This window comes from Psammomys obesus, unplaced genomic scaffold (assembly GCF_907164565.1).
Source record: "Psammomys obesus unplaced genomic scaffold, mPsaObe1.curated_primary_1811, whole genome shotgun sequence".
Lineage (NCBI taxonomy): Eukaryota > Metazoa > Chordata > Mammalia > Rodentia > Muridae > Psammomys > Psammomys obesus.
This window is the reverse complement of record NW_026587759.1, coordinates 933,489-942,514: the sequence shown is the minus strand read 5'-3', so window position 1 is coordinate 942,514 and position 9,026 is coordinate 933,489. Positions and strand designations below refer to the sequence as shown.

At 39.4% G+C, this 9,026-nt stretch overlaps 1 pseudogene; it reads right to left on the bottom strand.

The window, feature by feature from the left end:
• LOC129674190 (small nucleolar RNA SNORA24) lies at nt 1-148 on the bottom strand (annotated as a pseudogene).
• Between the last annotated feature and the right edge of the window lie 8,878 nt (nt 149-9,026).

Sequence of the window (9,026 nt, the reverse complement as noted above, 5' to 3'; positions counted from 1 at the left end):
AACTGTTGCTTGTGCCAATCAGAATCTGATACCAATTAGATGGGGACAGCCTTGCCAATAAGCATGTGTAAGTTCTTCCACAAGGCTGTTTCTTTATGCACATTGTTACTTTGGCTATGAATGTCACCTGCACCTGTGGTGTGTGGGGCTCAACCATTTTTTTGGAACAATGTGTGTTTCTACAACCCTTTTCCTTGGCAAGTATTCTTTGTTAGATTGATCCAACTGGTCTCAGTTTTTCTTTTTTTTTAATTAATTACACTTTATTCACTTTGTAGCCCCCCATAAGCCCCTCCCTCCTCCCCTCCCAATCTTCCCCTCCCTCTGTCTTCTTCACGCATGCCCCTCCCCAAGTCCACTGATAGGGGAGGTCCTCTTCTCCTTCCTTCTGATCTTAGTCTATCAGATCACATCAGGGGTGGCTGCATTGCCATCTTCTGTGGCCTGGTAGGGCTGCTCCCCCCTCAGGGGGAGGTGATCAAAGAGCAGGTCAATCAGTTTATGTCAGAGGCAGTCCCTCTTCCCATTACTATGGAACCCACTTGGACACTGAATTGTCATGCTACATCTGTGCAGGGGTTCTAGGTTATCTCTTTTAAGAATGGTAGTGTCTCAATTGTGGCCTTCATTTGCATTTCCCCAGTGTCAGATGCTACAGAGCTGGTTTCATGTGTATCTTTAATTTACCATGTGTATCTTGTTTGTCAAAGTCTTCACATTTTTTCCTTTTGAAAAAAATGAATATTGAGTTATTTTCATTTTGTTAAGTTTTGTTTTACACACACACACACACACACACACACACACACACACACAGAGAGAGAGAGAGAGAGAGGAGACAGACTTTTTTGTTGTCAGTAGATGTTCTGTCGACATTTGCCCTGGGTCTGTGGCTTTATTACTTTTATCAGTTTTTTCTGTTATAGATAATATGTTGATGGTATGTTTAAGAACTCTACCTAGATCAAGTTCACAAAGATTTTCTCTTGCATTCTTTCCCTCAAGTCTTAGAACTTCCCAATGGTATTTAACGCTGTTGCCTGATTTGAGTTACTTTTTGTCTGAGGGAGTGTCTGGCTTCGCTTTCCGGCATTTGGAGTTGCAGTGTTTGTTAGAAAGACAGTTCCCACCTTTGCAGCTGTGGCAAACATCAATGGACGTGTGTCTGTGTGGGCCTGTCTTTGGCCTCAGGGCTCTATATTGCCTTATGTGTCTATTCTTTGGCAGCACTGCGCTGTCATGTTCACTGTAGCTTTACGGTAGCGTTAGCCTTTGAGCATCACTGCTGGGAAGAGATTCTGTGAAGTGCTTTAGCCAGTTTTCCTTTCAATATTGTTACCTAAGAAAATGAATTATTTCCCAACAATTTCATTATCTTCTAAGTTCAACCTACATATTGATTATAAACCTAAAATAAATGGTATCCATACTTCCTTTACCCCTTTATTGGATAGAGTGAGACCTCAGCTCCTGTGGCATTTACTTTGTGTTTTCCCAAATTAATGGCAACACACACAGACACACACAATTACAAGAAAAGCATTACTAAACTCCCATCTGCAAAACTTCCCTTGAGGTGCTTCTAAGAAGTCACCACCACTGGCAGGCCCTGCCAGACCATGGTAATACCTTACCAGTCATTAATCACCAGCTTCCTGTCTGCTAGAGTGGCAGTGGGTAGGGCCCAGCAGTTATGACTCATCCTATTTAAGACAGCCTTTGGAGGAGTGGCACTTGTAAGAGTGAAGCTCGATGATGTCTGATTGGGAGATTTTTTTTTTTTTTAATAGTTTGATTTCTAGTGCCTGGAAATTGAACTTTGCGTCTTATTAGCAGGTATGCTTCAATTTCCAGTTTGGGCGTGAGCTCAGGGTAAATGTTATTTTCATCAAGAATTTGTACAGCTGTTATTTTCCTCTGAAAAACAAACAAGCTTTGCAACTTATTAAAAAAAGGAAAAAGAAAAAGACAAGAAAAATATTTTTACATTACTATTTTCTTTTTGTAGTTTTATTTTATTTTTTATTTTATTTTATTTTATTTTATTTGTTTTAAAGCTTTCTTTGTTTCGATATTCTCGCAAAGTCACCCAATCCCCTCCTCAAGGAGTGATCTGTAACACATGGAGATGGTGGGAGAATTCCTGAGTGCCTCAGAAGACAGGTATACCTTAAGGACCTTTCTCTTTTGTTGCTGAATTCAACTCCTGTTTTATTTTGTGTTTATTAATCTCTTAACTCTGATAGGCTTAGGAATATTATTTTAAAAGACAGACTATTTGGGGTTGAACTCTTCGTAGTTGGAAGATAAATTGTTATAAATAATCATAAGAAACAATATTGTACTTAAAAATTTGTTACAAAATAATATTTTTCTTACTTTAGAAAAGATGAAAGAGCATGCAAAGGAAAGACACTGGTTAAGCTTGGGGCAGGGTCCAAGTTGATCTCACTGTTACAAGCTTAAATGAGATAGACCAGATTTCCTTAACTTTTCTATAGAAGTGTGTGGTACATAAATAACCATATCTCCAGATTAAAGGAAATTAAATTTGCAATTTAATGCTTTTTAATACTAAGAAGTGCTGTTTTCCTGTGGTGAATTACATTTCTGTTGTAAATTCAATATTTTATAACACTTGGTGATAAACAATTTTTGGCTTTGGATTGGTGACACCCTGGGGCAGAAGTTGTCAGACCTTACTATACATGCGGATCACCTGGGAGCTTGTTAAAATTTAGATTCCTGGGTCCCAGTGCTTAGAGATTTAGCAGGTCTGGGAAGTAGCCAGTAATCTGCATTTTAATAACCTTGCTTTCAGCACTGTTGGTCACTTCTCACAAGGTTGCCACATTTTTCAGACAAATCCTTTTCTCTTACTGAACTTTGAAAATAGTATTTAATTTAGCATAAGTATTATAAGGTTTAATGACTGAATTCAGGGCCTAACTGTAACTAATTTAGAATTCCTGGGTGTAAACTAAGGCATAGTATTCAATAACTATTCAATACACATACTTAAGCTAGACTTCTTTCAATTAGAAGTTATTAGTTGCACAATTTCCACTTTCAGGTTATCTGTGCACTCACAGATAGTATTAGATAAGGGTGTAGCCCAGGCATAGATACCTAGGGAATTTCGCAAGGTTCTTTTATAATCATTTATTGCCTACTGTGTCATTAATGATGTTACTCAGAATCCCATTAGGTTAGCTGTGAATTTACTAATTGGTCTCTTGATGATAGCCAGGGAGTGTCAAACCCTGTTGCTCCATCTCATAATGGTCCTGCTGGAGACAGGACAGAAATTGCTGCTTTCTACCCTGTTTCCTTTCTAAGGAGAAGGCACGCTGCTCAGTGACATTTTCCACACTACAAGAGGAGTCTCTAGGGAGTTAGGCTTCTAACTTAGGAATGTGCTCACAACCTACTTTTAAAAGTAATTTAAGGATGCTGCCAAACACAATCAAAGCCTAGATTACCCACTAGCTGTTCTGAAGCACTAGAATGACACTGACGTTATCTGCCACATTAACAGCTTTACTCCAAGAATAGGATTTTCTCCTACCTCTGTTGATACTTGGACTAGGTGAAAGCTGTCTAGTGTCTGGATTCAAAGCAGTTGCACAAACAAACTGGTGCAAGTTGTTTCTGTACACACACAGCAAATGTTTGTTTGAGTATGAAGTCTCTCCTGGAAGGATACTGAGTTGCAGCGTTGGTCTCTAGCTAGTGGGTCCAATAATTGAGAGGTGGTTGGACCATAAAAGCTCTGACTTTATTGATGGATCGAGATAACGGAAATAGTAGGAAATGGCTACCGGGCTCACATGCTTTGTCCCAGGCCTCTCCACGTGCGTATCCACATGCGTATCTTTTCTCTGGTGTTGCTGTGAGGTGAGTGAGCACCTACATGTGCTCATGGCCATGATGGAGCCAGTAGACCACAGATCAAAACTCCTGAAATATGAACCAAGTAAATATTTCCTCTTTCAGACTGTTTCTGTCTCAGTGATAATGGTTGACAAACCCGGGCTGAAAAGATGATCAGTTGTTAAGAGCGCTTAATGCTCTTGCAGCGTACATAGGTTCCATTCCCAGTACCCACGTACATGGTACCTCACACACATCCGTAACTATTTTCAGGGGCTCACACAGCCTTGTCTGACTTCCACTGGCACTGTCTGAATGTAGTACTCATACATACACGGGACTAAGGCACTCATACAAGTAAAATGAAAAGAAAATAAAATATTTTTTAAAATAGCTGACAAACCTGAAAGGTAATCAGATTTGCTGACCTGGTATTTATATTGAGAATTCCTCAGTCAGCAGATAAGAATCCTAAGAATCTTTCCCTTGTTGAAATGAATCCAGTGCTTGTGGTTCATGTATAAATACTTGGCCTAATAAAACGTTTCTGGAGTTTTGGAATCCCTACCTTGCACCATTTAACAGTCTTTTGGATTGTGAGCTGGAGAAGTTCTGTTCCTGCCAAGGACTCATTCCTAGTCATTCCGGCAAGATTCTGCTGCTTTGGCTTTAAGTGGCTCTGGGTGGTTCTGAATAATTGATCGCTTCTAGCCTGTGTGTGTTAGTGCCTTTAATAAAAACCAGTCTGTGTTTTCTAGAGTTCCTCACCTATAGCTGTATTTTTGTTTAGTAGGAACTCTGAAGCACAGCAATTGTGTAGAGTGCTGCTACTCTGGAAAGATAGGCTGACAAACCCAGGGAAGACTAGGCTGAAGAGCCATGAGAACAGATAGCCTAATCTAGGTGCCAAAGAGCCTGTGTGTGATATTGGATCTGGTGCTTCATTGTCTGATTTGATTAAGTAAATTTACTCTGATAAGACTCAATTCATCAAGAGAGAGTGGAGGTGACAATAGTCCTTATGTCATGGGGTAAAGCATTAAGTGATTCAACATACACAAAAGCGCTGTTGACTCGTATAGATGAAATAGGTATCATATCCAAAGCTTGTCCTGAGATTCTGAGCAGGTGGATTTTGGGTGGAGCTTAGGCATTGATATATTGTAAAAAGTCTTAAATGGCTTTATTGTGCAGTTAGGATTGAGAGTCACTGGACTACTGAGTCTCAGAGTTGAAGCTACTAGATACTGTCATGGATTTATATACTCATGTTTTTGTCCTTTTATTTTGTTCTATTTAGAGCTGTTTGTGTTATTAAGTTCTGTTTAGAAAGCATTCCAGGGAACATGACACATTAACAACACATGAGAACTAGCATACCCTATAAAGGTAGACCCTTCATTACTCTTTTTTAACACACACACACACACACACACACACACACACACACACACACACACACTTGTGTTAGGGTGAGTATCCACGCTCAAGAAATTCATCTCTATCCTTTGTGACAGGGTCTTCTGATGGCCAGTTCTCAAAAATTTGGCTTGTGTTGCATTACAAACCTTTCCTGGGGAGATGAAACACACATATCTATTCACCCCCGATAGGGATCCCACACAGAACGGAGTGCCTATCCCACCAAAGTCCGTGTCAGTGAACCGATGAGTTTATTGGGGTTACTTACAGAAGTAGAAGTGATGGAAAGCCAACTGCATCACCAACGCCCACCCCAGCATGGGGACCAGACAATGAGACCTGGCAAGCTGGAGCTCAGCACACAGCCTGCAGGCTGCTCCGCAGGTTGGAGAGGGTCCTTTCCAGGGGCCACAGTTGTTCTAAACCTTTTCCGGGCAGTTGGTGGGATTCTGCTGCTTCTGCACAGCTGGTGTGGTCTCATAATCTTTTTTGCAGCTCAGCTTCCTTCTGTTTTAGAGGGGACTCTTAGCCGTTACTGTTTACTCTTGCAGAGAGAGACCTAGCAAATCTGGTCAGTTTCAGGGACTTTTCCAAGCTTCTATGGGCTGTTTACCTTCCTGTTTAAGTAGATTTCCTGGTTGATGGAATGTTCCAGTTTTAGAGGAAACTGTTAGAAAGCAACTAGACTAGCTGGACAATGTGGCCCAATGATCCTTATGGCTCTGTCTCCCAAACATTGATTTTATAGGCTTATTTATTTATTTATCTATTTATTTATTATTTATTTATATTATAGTTGCATTTTTTAAAACTCTGTATCCCAGCTGTATTCCGTTCCCTCATTCTCTCCTGATCCCTTCCTCCCTCCCTCCCTCATCTCCTCCCTGCCCCTTTCTGGCATTTTTTTTTTCCTAATGTGTGATCTGGTAGAACTTACATCCATGTGCGCTCAGAGTAGGTGCTTCACTCACTGAGCCATCCTCTCAGCCATTTTTCTTTTTTGCGTCACTGCCTGACCTACAACTCGCAGAGGTGTGCCTGCCTCTGCCTCCTGAGTGCTGAATGTAAAGGTGTAAGTTAAACGGTTTTTCAACTCAGAGCGTGACAGAACTACATTATCTCACTGTCCAATAGCATCATGAAGACATTCACAGCCTCACAGGAAATATGACTTGGTTACTAAATTCAGGCTATGCATGCTCATGTAGAACATAAGAGCATATTGATTGAATATTTGGAGCCTGGGGAGTTATAATGAGTTGGGATACCAGGCAGCTACTTAATTATTCTCTTGAATAGATTAACATTTCTCAAATATGGGAAAGTCACACCTAGCTTTATCACTTCTTTCAGTGAATTGGTGGCAACATCCAAAAGATTGCAGTACATATCTGAAAAAGTCCAAGTGTGGTTCATATTTAAAAAATGATGGATTTCAGAAATTTTGGATCCTAGCATGTAATGTTGATAATTTATTTATAGACAAAGTAGGAAGATGCAAAGAAAGAGAGAGGCAGAGACAGACAGAAACAGAGAAACAGAGACAGACACCGAGACAAACTAAAATTACCTTTAACTTCATAACTTCAAAATTCATCACTAGGAACATTATATACCAGCATGTTTATATATGGTGAGATTATACACACACATCTGCAAGAGATTAGTCTTCATGTGACAGATGAAAATTTACAAGTATGCTGTTAAGATATTTTCTCATAGTATTTTCTATAAGGCAACATAATTTGTAAGTTTTATCATAGTATGCTAGGTGCATAGACTCAAGATAAAGGAATATTGACATTGTATACTTCAATACGTATAAGGAAATTGATCAGGGCAGAAAAACAGGATTACAAAGAATGATGTATGTTATTTCAGAACATCATTTTACCAGTAAATTATTTATTATCAATAATCTGGTTGAAAATACAGAGATAAAAATTATGGAAAAATATAGGATCTCAAATGTACTTCAGAGAGAATTAGTTTAAGATCACTGTTGACTTTTTGGGAGTGTCTGAATGCATAATTTAATTATATGAATGAATTCAAGAAATGCTAAATATGTAGGAATCTAAGTATAGTCTTTGATATGGTTTGAATATGTTTCTCAAAGTTCACGTGTAGAAAGCTTGTTCCTTAATAATAAAGGAGTAAGAAATGGAACATGTAAGTTGATGAGGTAATGAGGGCTCTGCCTTCATAGAACAATGTTATCATGGGAGTGGTCGTTTATAAAAGTGGTTCATCTCTCTTCTGTTCTCTTGTCACAGGAAGCCCTGGCATGTTATTGAATAGACAAAAGAACATCACCAGGATGGCCCCTCAATATTGGACTTCCTAACCTCCAAAATCATGAACACATATATTCCTATTCTACATAAACTAGTTTATCTCGTACCTAGGCATTGTGGTACACACTTGTAGTATCAGCATTTGGAAGGTAGAAGTAGAAGGGTTAGGAGTCCAAGTGGTCAGTCTTGGAAACATAGTGAGCTCAAGGATAATCTGGGCTGTGAGCATATGGAGGGCTACTGTACAATACCTCCTACCAATTATCTGTCCTCAGGTATTCTGATATAGCAACACAAAAGGACCTCTGAGACAGTGCCTGTAACCTTGGACATGGGATCCCTGCCAGGTTCATATAGATTTTCACAAGGCCTCACGCTGAAACTAAACACTCAGTCATCATATTGGCCACTTTGTTCCCTCCTTCCATTCCCTAGCCTGAAGCATGCCTTGTGTTTTAGGTACTTGTCTTATTGCTGTGATCAAATACTTGACAAAAAGCAATGTAAGAGAGGAAGGGTTCATTTGGGCCTACTGTTTAATAGGGTACAGTCAGTCCATCACAGCCGGAAAAGCTTGATAGGAGTACAAGGAGTCTGGTCACACCATGTCCACAGTCAAATCAAATGAAAATGTGCTTGTAAAATGGAGTGGTTGGATTTGAGGGGAAGATGTGGATGTAGGAGCATGAAATACATGGTCACGTTGTATCTGTAGTCAGGAAGCAAGAAGGGGACAGGAAGTGGGCTTCGATGTAAAATCTCAAGATCTCCATGGAGTGTCCTACCTCCAGTAATGCTTCATAGGTTCCACAACCTTTTAAAGCAGTGCTGTCAGCTGGGGATCAAGTATTCAAACATATGAGCTTACAAGAGAAAGTTCACTTTCAAACCACAATACCCTAGGAGACAGTAGAAAAGAGGTATGAGATATCTTCATGTTGCCATCACCCAGTACTTTTAATGACTTCTGGAGGCTATAGGTGTCCAAGAATAGGAATGTGCCATATATCTGGTTTGGAAGGTGGGTAGGAGACTGTCTTTAGACACTGCCTTTAAAGCTGAAACAACCCAGGAATCTGAAATAATTGACATGTCACCTTATTTTACAGCAATAGATTGCTTTTTAAGTATAAAATAACTGAGCTATGAAGATAAATGCCCCAAAGGATTTTAAGATACTCTTTATAATGATAGAAAGGTAAAAATGATTTGACTATCAGTGAATATGTTCGATTTCACATTATAAATCTAAGTGAGCCAAGATGTCCAACATCTATTAAGTTAAAAATAGGTTATACTTCAAATAAAAGAAGCCAGACACAAGAAAGTACATATGATTTAAGTCTATAAAAAAAGGAAAACAAAACAAAAACAACAAGCTAAACGGTGGAGCTGGAGATCAGCAGTTAAAAGCACTTACTACTCTTGAAGAAG